The sequence below is a fragment of the Podarcis muralis genome, chromosome 2 (genome assembly GCF_964188315.1).
Source record: "Podarcis muralis chromosome 2, rPodMur119.hap1.1, whole genome shotgun sequence".
NCBI classification, from domain to species: domain Eukaryota; kingdom Metazoa; phylum Chordata; class Lepidosauria; order Squamata; family Lacertidae; genus Podarcis; species Podarcis muralis.
Window position 1 is genome coordinate 94,394,845 of NC_135656.1, and position 12,498 is coordinate 94,407,342.

Here is a 12,498-nt window from a genome sequence, read left to right on the forward strand (position 1 = left end):
GTGGGATGTATTTGAGATGTTTAACCCTGGTGTTTGCTTCAGTGGCTGCATTTGATCAATGCATTCTCAGTCCTCTAAACCATGGACTAGAAAACTGAAAATTGGCTGTGTGTTCACACAACCCCTTTCTTCTCTCTAGAGCGTTGTTTCCTCTCTGTAGAAGTGTGCATGCACACGAAGAAGATATCTGAAGAAAAGCTTATACCACATGAAAGCTTATACCAAGAACAAACTTAGTTGGTCTCTAAGGTGCTACTGGAAGGAATTTTTTATTTTTGTTTTCATGAACATTTAGCAGACTATCAGATGGCACAGAACTAATTAGGATTTTATATGTTTCAACTGTGTCAGACGAACACGGCTACATACCTGAGTCTAGAACCATGAAAAGCATCACTTTTTACAGGGAGCTCAGATCCCAATGGTCCAACCCAGTGACATACTACTATTTTTCCAGTTTATTTGTAGTGGGTCTTCAGCACTTCTCTGTCTTTTTTGAGACTCTTCCTGCTTCTGTCTAATTTATTATTTCCTCTTTCCTTCCCACTGAGGCAAGTGACCAGTCATCCTTGCTCAGTTTGTGTGTGTCCACATTTTTGAAATTGAGTGGCTGGAAGGTTGGTAACCAGGAATGCTTTGGACAATCTGATACGTCCTTTCTGCCTGGAGTTGCTACAAACTCACTCTCCTCAGCTGCTAGGCAACTACAGAATATGGGCGGAGCCCTGCCACTTGCTTTTCACACCCAGTCATGCTGGTCCCCACTGACTTCATTTACATTGATGTACATTAGTGTGCCTGCATAGCTACAGGGCAGTTTAAGAGAGAGAGAGAGAGAGAGAGAGAGATCCTAGTTCACTTCCCCATTGCATGGGACTTAATCTTACATAAGCTTTCCGAGGCTCTGCCATTGGGATAGGCAATATAGTATGTTCATCATAAGGTCAGCGGTTCGAGTCCGTACAACAGGGTGAGCTCCCATTGCTCTGTCCCAGCTCCTGCCAACCTAGCAATTTGAAAGCATACCAGTGCAAGTAGATAAATGGGTACCGCTTTGGCGGGAAGGTAAACAGTGTTTCTGTGCACTCGTCATGGTGTCCCATTGCACCAGAAGTGGTTTAGTCATGCTGGCCACATGACCCAGAAAGCTGTCTGTGGACAAACACTGGCTCCCTCAGCCTGAAGCGAGATGAGCGCCGCACCCCATAGTCAAGTTTGACTGGACTTAACCATCCAGGGGTCATTTACCTCTCTTAAATGTCATGTGGAACCACATTTATATTTGTGCTTTCACTTCACTTGAAAGATCAACGCTTGATCAACAATAAATAGTGTGGAGCCTCTCATTGGCGATCCAAACTATGGAAAGGTGGGGGGGGGGGAGGAAATGAAAGGAGGGGCTGGAGGGAACATGTGACTTCACAGCACATTCCCACTACACCAAACTATGGTGTGGGAACATAACGTCTGAATGAGCCGGCATATATGTTTGGGCGGTAGTCATTTTTAGTTTGGAGAAATTACTATTTTTAGGCTGGAGAGTTACTTTGGAAAACTATTTATGACTCCTGTCCAGGCTTGGCTTTTAGAAGAAAACAGCTTGACAAAACATCAGCTATAAAGCAGGATGTTCCAAGCTCGTTTCAAATGGCAGGTATATGTTTTAAGAGGCTCCTGAAAAAATAAAGTGCTATTTTGGAAAGCCTCTTGGAAAGACACTTGACCTCTGCTCAGCAGCATCTGGTTTCCAACTTAGTTTGCACCCCTCTGGGTACAATCCACGAAGCACTGTTCCAGCACAAGCCATATTTATTTCAGTCAGGCTTGCCTGAAACAGCATTTGGTGGATTGCATCCTTTTGTTTATAACTCTGAACCACCATGAATAGTGCAGACTTGTCAGTAGCCACCTGTTCACCTGTGGCAAGTAAGCGTCACCCCTTGATGACCATATGGTGAAACTTCTATAAAATTGGAGCAGTTGATTCTTTCCCCTGCCCAGTCCCTGACTACAAGTGTGCTACAAATAATATATACTTTTGTGGGTGGGTGAGAAAAGTATTTTTGGGGTCAGGATTAGTACCTTTTGTGCACAATTGCAAGGCTGGAATAAAGTCTGAGTTTCAGTTCAGATACGGTTGCAAACAAGGTATGGTTGCCACTGAAAACTGCTTTTGTACATGCTGCAATAATGATTTATCTGTTACCATAATCACATGTGATTTGGCCTGCATCACCTGGAAATGATCCACAACAGTGCCACTGGTTCCCAAGCAGAAGCAGCACTGATGTAGGTTCATACCACAACACACACTCTGACCAATACCTCTTTCAGAATACAGTGGTAGCTCGGGTTACAGACACTTCAGGTAACAGATGCTTCAGGTTACAGACTCCGCTAACCCAGAAATAGTACCTCGGGTTAAGAACTTTACCTCAGAATGAGAACAGAAATCGTGCAGCGGCAGTGGGAGGCCCCATTAGCTAAAGTGATACCTCAGGTTAAGAACAGTTTCAGGTTAAGAACGGACCTCCAGAACGAATTAAGTTCTTAACCCGAGGTACCACTCTACTACATTCCACCACCCCCTTCCTGGGGTTATTTTTATTTTTGGTCTCCTCCCCAGAATAGCTTTGCCTCATTCAGTTTCTTGGAGACCAAATACTGATTCTCAATCATTATCTTTTGAGGTTAGTCTCCACTTGATGAAATGAGGCATACCCCAGGCCATTAGCCTTTAATGGAATTACTACAGTTAAACAGTAACTGTGTTTGAGTTCACGCTTCTGGGACCAGTTGAAGTAGCAAGACATACAGGGTTATTATTCTGAAGAACGTTGAGTAAGTAGAAATTAGCACAACAGGAGAAGCCTACTACTGTTGAAACCCAAGAGTCTTGGACGGGGATTGACAAATACCTACTCAGTGGTAGTCCTCAAATACTCTCAAAGTCTCCTATCTAGAGGAACTTGAGGACACAAGAGAACACCTCTGTTTGGATGAGACTGTAGTTCTTTAGTTTTTACAGCTCATGATGAGAATTGCATACACCTATGGTCTTCTGAATCATGCTCATAGATTGTAAGATTTTACTGAATCTACTTTAAAACCAGGGTTCATTAGGAAAAAAACACCTGAAATACCTTTGATTGACTCTTAACAAATTCCTGGCTTCAATAAATACATGGAAAAACTTAGCTGGGACATAGTACTCTAAGAAAAGTCTATGAGGCATATAATTTTTATGAAACATATATTTAAAAAATTAAAAATTGTCCAGTAGCGCCTTAGAGACCAACTAAGTTTGTTCTTGGTATGAGCTTTCATGTGCATGCACACTTCTTCAGAAAAAGTCTTTTATGAAACATGGTATTGCTTTATTGTATATGTTTGAGAAAGAAAGAAAGAAAGAAAGAAAGAAAGAAAGAAAGAAAGAAAGAAATCCCAGTCCTCTGGTACACATGGCCAAATGTGGTCAGGATATCTGGTAAACAAACCAATTTTTCTTCTTTTTCATCACTCCTGACATAAGCCTTTATCATACCTGCTGAAACCAACTGTACCTCTTTTATTTGTGTTTTTATTATTGTTATTATTGTTTATTATTTCTACCCCACTCATTATTTCCTCAGCCACTCTGGGTGGCTCTCAGCATATATCAAAACCTACTAAAACATCAAATATTTAAAACTTTCCTGAACAGGGCTGCCTTCATATGTCTTCTAAAAGTCAGATAGTTGTTTATTTCCTTGACATTTGAAGGGAGGGCGTTCCACAGGAAGGTGCCACTACCAAAAATACCCTCTGCCTGGTCCCCTATAACCTCACTTCTCTCAGTGAGGGAACTAGCAGAAATCTTTCGTTATTACTAGGCATATTGTAAGCCTATGAAAAATTAATAAACATATTTATTTTCTAAAACACTCCTTTTGTCATCATTGGCGCTTTAGTTTTATTGATTGGCATGTGGGCATTACATGGAGCAAAGAAATTACCTTCATGACTGTGAAGGTAATTCAAAATAACGGAAAGAAGTGAAAAGTGAGTTGCTGAATGTTCAGGTGCCCAAAGGCAAATTCAGTCATCAATTTATCGATTTCTGTGGAAGTTCACAGCAACCTGGGATAAGCTGAAAGCATGAATTATGGTCTACAACAGAGGCAAAAAAAACCTATAATTTATGGTGTTGACTGCTTAGGTGCATATTAACAAATGTAGCAACTCAGTTTGGGGATTTTATTTGTTTACTTGTTTGTTTTTTTAGAGGAGGACTAGATTGTTGTGTATGTGTTTGGTTTCTCTGTGTTATTTAATAAGTAGATAAGTAATTAACAACCAGCATCATAATTACAAGAGGGAGAGACTAGGAGCTTGTTTGTGCAAAGCTCCCATTATCCTAAAGATTTTTGTCCTGATATACAACAACGCCTTGCCTATATTTTAAATACACACCCTTGAATCGTTTGTAGGTTACTGTGTTTCTCTAGGGGACTTGAAAACATAACCTTGAGAATTCCCCTGCCAAAGATAAAAGTCCTATATTGTTTGAATTATCACATACAGAGGATAAGACAGTGAGTCAAGTCCCCATTCTGTATCATTTGTACTTGGCCTTACCGCTTAGAGAATAGGCTGTCTGTTCTCTTTCAACTGACTTAAATCCCTGGTAGCCTATCAATGTGACTGGGTGATAGTGTCATGACTACCTGGAGGCTTTGTGCAATTATGTGTTGAAGGTCTCTATGGGCACAACCCAAGGAGAAGGCTTTCCACAGGCCAAATCTGTGAAGAGCTCATTCCTCAAGGCTATAGGCATTTTGCAGGAGTCATTCCATACCAAACATAATATCCCAGGAGTGGGAGTGGCAGTGGTTTCACCCCGGCCCCGCATGGGGCTGGGGCTGATTCTGCTTGTTCCTCCTCCGCAGGCTGGGCACTAGCGGCAGAGGGAGTCAGGCACAGGCAAGCCCCCCCCCCCCCCCAATATACTGCCAAATGAAGGCACCATCACGCTCTGCCCCTCAAATTGGTCCTGGGCTGATATACTCATACATCGACCAGGCCTAGCACCAAACCGGGGTTCAAGCCCAATCTTCTGGCCAGTCTACACCCAACCCCAAACTTCCAACTAGTACAGGTATTTGCAACAGACCTTGCCAGTTGCCATGGAGAGCTTGCATTATGAAGAGAACTTAAAGAGTAGAAGCCTATGGCATTTTTAGGAGCCGCTCCGACCACGCGCACTTGTGAAATAAAAAGTATCTGCTGACGTTGATTTTTTTCCAGTCCTCTGCAACATTTGTGCGTGCGTTCCTCAGATGTACTTGTCAGTGGAGGAAATAATGTTAAATTGGAGCTGCCTTGCATTTTCTCACAGATTTAAATGTGCGCCAAAGGAGACTTTTGCCACGCTTGCTGTGTGCGTAAAGGCACAAGTTCAGGGGCATGGAACGTGAGGAGCAGCTCTTTTACTTAGAGTCGGATGATGTTTAAAGATTAACTCACTCGGAAGAGTAGGAATCAGGGGGCCCCCAACATGATTTGTTTATCATTACCCTTAATGGCAACATTTTATGATTCAGAACACACTCCGTGCTTATAGACGCAGTCGACCCATCACTGCCATTGCCCAGGCTACATTAATTTCTGCTGAGCTTGCTCCAGACTGCTGTGCAAGCTCCAGTTACAGGAACTGAAGGGTTGTGAACACAGAGCCATACAAGATCACAGAATCATAAGATCAAAGAGAGGAGAATGTGGTTCCATGAAGGAAAAACATAACTCAAAATGAATGAAACATTTAATCTTTCTCAGGGAAACACCATATGCCTTTCACGGGATTTGCATGTCCAATGTATTTGGGGGAGAAAGTTTAGTATCGGATTCAGGATAGGTCACATTGCTCACATTTTAGCCCCTGTGCAGTTGTGCTTATGAAAACTGTGAAAGGACAAGAACTCGAGCCAATGTGTTCCAAAATGTACCGTGTGCTCACAGTGACGATACTTCACCACAGGAGCCCAGGTGTTTCCTGTCTGAAGTTTGGAATGGCCGTTCAGCTTACAGTGGGCTTACTGAGACATGCTTTTTATATGTTGAATATGCAGCAAAGAAACATTTTACTTTGAGTCTACCTCAGCAAAACACAAATGGCCAAAAGGACTGCACGAAGCCAAGTCATATAACAGTGCAGCTAATAAGCGCCTTGAAAAACTGGGTGTATTGTGCTTTTAACATCTTAAAGATCACTTCCTGGGGAATTGTGTTTTTAAAAAGGAGGTTATATTGGTTGTGTTAGTGAATATGGGGATGCAGGTGGCGCTGTGGTCTAAACTACTGAGCCTCTTGGGCTTGCCAGTCGGAAGGTCGGTGGTTCAAATCAGCACGATAAGGTGAGCTCCCGATGCTCTGTCCCAGCTTCTGCCAACCTAGCAGTTCAAAAGCATGCCAGTGTGAGTAGATAAATAGGTACCACTGCGGCAGGAAGATAAATGGCATTTCTGCGCTCTGGCACTCGTCACAGTGTCCCATTGCTCCAGAAGCGGTTTAGTCATGCTGGCCACATGACCCGGAAAGCTGTCTGTGGACAAACTCCAGCTGCCTCGACCTGAAAAGCAAGATGAACACCACACCCCATAGTCGCCTTTGACTGGACTTAACCGTCCAGGGATCCATTACCTTTACCATTTTTACCTTAGTGAATATACTTGCTCATTGGAATCTAAATCTGTTGGTTCTGCACCTAATACCTCAGATTGGTGTCAGGCAAAAGTATTAACATGCATAGATCTGCTGCTACAAACAAGTTGATTTGACTGTCTACTCCTAGGCTATGTGCTTTGGATTGTGGTCCTCAGGATCACTTAGGGGGGAATAATAGTTCCTTAGTACATGTTATCACTTTAGCCTTCTTTAGGTGTTCTTAAACCTATTCTGTAAGGGGGTACAGTGGTACCTCGGGTTACATACGCTTCATGTTAAATACGCTTCAGGTTACAGACCCAGAAATAGTGCTTCAGGTTAAGAACTTTGCTTCAGGATGAGAACAGAAATCCTGCTCCAGTGGCGTGGCGGCGGCAGGAGGCCCCATTAGCTAAAGTGGTGCTTCAGGTTAAGAACAGCTTCAGGTTAAGTACGGACCTCCGGAACGAATTAAGTACTTAACCCGAGGTACCACTGTATGTGGCTGTGAACAAAATCATCATCCCTGGCCTTCCTGCATTGAGCAGCCCTCCTTATGTTACACTCCTACCTGCAGACGGGAACCGTGACTGTTCAGAATTCATGAACACGAGAGGACTGCCAGCACATTCAGCCAAATGTGCTTGCAGCCCCCTTCAGACCTCCCCACTCACAATTCAGGGTGGTTGGAGTTGGAGGGTGCACAGACCCAAAGCAGTTCTTCCGTGGAAGGAGTTTAAGACTGCTCAAGGAGAGCTTTATGTTGTAATCATCATCAGGCTGGTAACTGCATTTATGGGGGTAGAGAGGTTCTGTTCTTAGTTGGTGCTTGTAAATGCAGATTGAGGGCAAGGCAATTGAGATAAATTCATCTTGAATCAACAGGTATGGTTCTATCATATAGCTTACCACAAAGCATTGCATTTTACAGGAGGTACATGACTTTCTATTCACTGAATGCCTGCTGCATTAGGAAAAAAGAGACTTTTTAATATATCCCTGCCTAGAAAACAACAGACCTCTGGTACACTTCAGATAGTTGGAAGAAGACACATGAAACCCGTGCCTTGATCACAGACTGTGAGGAATTGGGTTGCTATGTATATATGTGCTGAGGAGCTGTGACCAACTGCCTAAGCTGCAGCTGAAAGTGTCCTCCCTTGTTATCTCTTCTCATGACTGTCTACACAAAGATTCCACACCTTTTCCTGTCCCTGTAGGAAGATTTTCAGCATTGGAAGAGGTATTTAATGCGTGGCCTGGCTTGCATGGAAATCTTTCTTCCAGTTCCTGCCAACCTAGCAGTTCGAAAACATGTCGAGGTGCAAGTAGATAAATAGGTACAGCTCCAGCGGGAAGGTAAACGGCATTTCCGTGCGCTGCTCTGGCCCGGAAGCTCCCTCGGCCAGTAAAATGAGATGAGCGCCACAACCCCAGAGTCTTAGGGGTCTCTTTACCTTTACCTTTCTTCTAGTGCAAAGAATAAGCAACAATAGTATGCATTGGGCAGGAGGGTGCCAGGATATGTTTAATATTGTGGGGGAGAAATGATGGGGAAAGATGGCTCAGTAGGAGAGAATGGAGTGGATTTTATAGAGTTCAAATTCTGTGCTTTCTCTCACACAGGGTTTTGTATTTGTATAGGATTCTTCATAGTTCTGCAAATTAAAATCCTTTGCCCTTATCGAAGACCGCTGTCTCTTTGTTGGTTTTACCAACATGGCTTGCAATATTTGATAAGATTGCAAGCCTTTGGCCAAGGACATGGGGTTTTGTTAATCACATTTGTACCATATCATAAATTCAAAATATATTGCTTTAAGCCTAGAACTGGTGGTGTACATTTCCCCCCTTACTGGTTAATGTGGCATCCCAGACGAGGGAAGCTTATCTAAGAGTGAAGAATACACCTCTGATACAATAATATAAATTGCTCTTTTATTGTTAGGATAGCATCAGAGCTGAAAGCAGACCCTTACTGCTCCCAGTTCATGAATCTTTTCTACTGCTCTAAATTCATTATTAGGAAGCCATCTAGTGGACATTTGTTTCCTGGTTTAAGCACTCATCTCAGGCATACTGCATTGGAGTTGAGTTTTGGGACTGAGTCTTGAACTGTATATTACTTGAAGTTCTGTGATTTTTCAAGGAAAAATGGGGAGGAAGGCAGCTTGGGAAGAGTGATATTTGAGGTATCCCCCCCCTCAAAAAAACCAAAAACTCCAGGGAAAAGAGCACACCATTCTTTCTTCTGCTCTGACTCACAGCCTCTCTTTGCTGATTTTTATATCCTGTATACTACGGGTGCCAAGCCTCTGAACCTACAGATGTTACTGGACTTCCATGAGCTTCATGTGGTCCAAAGGCTTGCCACCAGGGCATCTGGTTGATGAGGAAACCTCCCCTCACATAATTAAAATTGTCGACACACACACACACACACAAACACACACACACACACACACACACACACACACGGCACCATTGAATCCAAGCCTAAGTGTTCTTGGTTAGTGAAGAAATGTATAAGTATTTCACCTGTGTGAAATACCTGTGTGCCTGACGAAATTGTGTAGCTGTTTGTCAATTGGAAGAGTTATGGCTGTGCTGTTAGCTTCCCCCCCCCAAAATAGTCCAATATTAAGCGGTTCCAGTTGGCTTGTTCTAGCTAAGCCGATGGAAACAGTCTTGATAAACTATCAAGTATGGCAAAGACATGAAACTATATTTTTTACTATGGAGTTTCCCCCTCTGTTGAGCGACTACACAAGTTTTGGCTTAATTATATATTGCAGTGGCATTTCAGAGGATAAAGTCCAACATGACTTTTGTGATTTGAATTATTTGAAAGATAATATGTTCTGCTTTTGTTTATTCTATTTCCTTTTTGCTTCTTTCCATATAGACCAAAGCAGAAATGTAATCAAATAATCACACAACAGCACACTTAATGAGTAACACATTGTATTTTCCAGGCCCTGATTGAGAACAACTCCTTGTAAATATGGTGTATTTGCCCTCAGATCAAGAAACCAGTTTTTTTGAATAACATCATTAAATATTGTATGATGTGTATTCGTAATTACTTGCCAAAATATTAAATGCTGTGCAACACTTATACGACCTAAGTTAATATAATTTTATGCTCAATTAAATAAACTTTTATGCCAGTTTTAAAACATTTGCTTAGCTTCCCCCTGGTGTCTACAGTGGTTACTCTGAGCCAAAGAACATTACAGCATTTGTTTAAAATGCCAGAAGTCTTAGAAAAGGCCTAATAGACGTTAAGATGAATTCTTAAGTCACTATATGGTCATAACTAGGCAGAAGCCATTATACTAAACAATTGGTGGTTAATAAACATATTTTAAACACATTATTAAATCACATGTTAATGTGTTAGAATTAATGAAATGTTCACTGCAAAAGGGGGGGGGGATGAAATAGTTGGGTTTTGTCCGGTGTGTGTTGCCATGGAAACAAAACCCTTTTCTGGGCAATAAAAAACAACCTTCCTGTCTGCCGAACTAGGCTGGCTCAACTATTTGCACAGGTGGTTTTCTTAACAGAGCACTCAAAGCAAATGCATTCTTCCTCACTGCTTTTGTTATGTATTCCCATAACACCGTGTTTCATTCCGGTGCCATTGTAATTAATGGACCATTATCAACTAATTAAATTACGTTTATATTTTAGTTGGGTTCACATGTTGCACTGGATTGACTTGCCAAGCCACTTTGCCTGGACATGTTTAGCTTCGTAACAGTTTTAATTAGCTGTGAGGTTGAGCGTAGCACTGCAGGCCAGCTCACTCCTCTGTACTTCATGAGTTGGTTTCTGCAAGATTCACATCCATGGTTTGGGATTGAGGTCACAGACAGGTTATGTGTCTAGCAGTGTGCGGCCCACTGACTGGAGTCACGCCATAAGCTGCAGAGAGAAACACCACAGCAACCGAATCAAAGATAAGGTGTTTGGGTTAATAAAAGTTGGATGGCTTTAAAAGAGGGTTGGACAATGCTTGCCATGAAGGCTGTGCTTTGCCTCAGCAGCTGGAGGAAGTGATGTTTCTGAGTACCAGTTGCTGGAAACCACAGGAGGGAAGAGGGTTCTCATGCTCTGGTTTTGCTTGAGGGTTTCCCACGGGCATCTGGGTGGCTAATATGGGAATGGGATACTGGAAAAGATTGGCCATTGGCTTGATCTTACTTTGAGTTCCCACTGTCTCCCCTTTATAGAGAATGTATTCACAGGGACCCTGTATCTTTTATCTCAGCACTAAGAATCACAGTGCTGAGCTTGATAAGGGTAAAAGACAGCATTTCTCCCCACCCCACTCTCACTCTAGCACCGGGGTAAGTGTTAGGGGCATGCTACCTTGTAATCTTTGTGCACAATGGTTTCATTCTAAGCTTTTTCTCCTTAGTTGAGGAAATCACTGTATTCCAAGTGATCTGCAGCATGTAAATTAGAAGCTGAAGCATTGGTTTTCTACAACAAGCAGAGATCTAATATGGGATCTCCCTCTCCAGCTCTGACTCTGATGTCCGCAAGGGAGATCCTATGGCTCCAAGGACCTCCCAGTCACTGAAAATCGTCTTTAAAGTGTACCTAACCAGGCTTATGAAACTTACCTCTGGCCAAATATTCAATCTGCTGGAATTGTCTTACTAAGAGCTAGGTTCATGAGTGCACATACATGTAAAATTCTAGCTTTTTAAGTATTCAATGTTCCTTTGAACAATGGCGTGCAATGAAACAGAATAAAAACTAGCAGCTGGAAGGTTCTAGAAAAGCACATGTGCAGAGTGCTTTAGTGGCGTCTCTATCGTGGATATGCAAAGATGTTTCTAGAAGTGTTGCGCTGTGTTTTGCACTGAGCAATTCTATCAACTCTGAACTTCATCCACATTAATAAACTTGTAATGATGTGCGCGCTGCTAAATGTGGTTGACATAACGAAGGGACTGGCCCTTTCAGCAATCTGTTTGTACACAATAACTTGTAAAATGAAAGTGGCAATTTCTGCACCAAGTTCAAAACTCCATCTTCAGCCCTGCACCCATGGCACTGTAATTCAGAATCTCATATAGCATGCCTGTATCTACTCTGTGTCTACTTGACTGGCAGCGGCTCTCTCTCAACTAGAGATCTTTCACAAAACCTTTTACCTGACTCTCTTTACAGGAGATATCAGGAGTCCAGCTGCATGCAATACATGGGGTTTATGTCTGAGATACTGGAATGAAATTTTGTATGTACAGCTGCAACATCATTCTACACTTAAAGATCAAACACCTGCTCAACCCTTATGCCCATTTTGGGAGGGAGAAAGATGCAAAAAAGGATCTTTAGAGCAGTATTTGAAAGTGAAATTTAAAAAAGGAAACTTTTATTATCCCTGTGTGCTTTTTCTTTCCTTTTTTTAATTCACCTCAGCTCTGATTAATTCCTTTGATTGTATACACAAATCAGCAGTTGAATCACATGAATAGTTCCTTCTAAATTGCTTATCATATAAACAAGTCATGTAGTGTTTATATGAGCCAGTGCACTGGGGAACTAGGAAACCCAGGTTCAAATAAATGTTTAAGGATCCCTAGAGGGTTTATATTTTGCTTCTCTTTGCCTTTTTTTTTTTAAAAAAGAATATTCATGAAATGGAAAATTCATACTGTTTAGTTCGCTTTGATAGCACCTATAACACTCATATAACTTTACAACAGGCATTCATTGTGACCATAATCTTTCACTAGATGGCACTAGAATGCCATAAACCTTGGAAGAAATTCTTAATATCTAAACTGTTCATCTATA

General features: G+C 42.0%; 1 protein-coding gene across 2 annotated transcripts in view; it reads left to right on the forward strand.

Annotated features, from left to right (window-relative positions):
- Window positions 1-12,498, forward strand: part of PDZRN3 (PDZ domain containing ring finger 3) — a 173,588-nt gene that overhangs the window by 84,755 nt on the left and 76,335 nt on the right. The gene's annotated exons all lie outside the window — the stretch shown is intronic.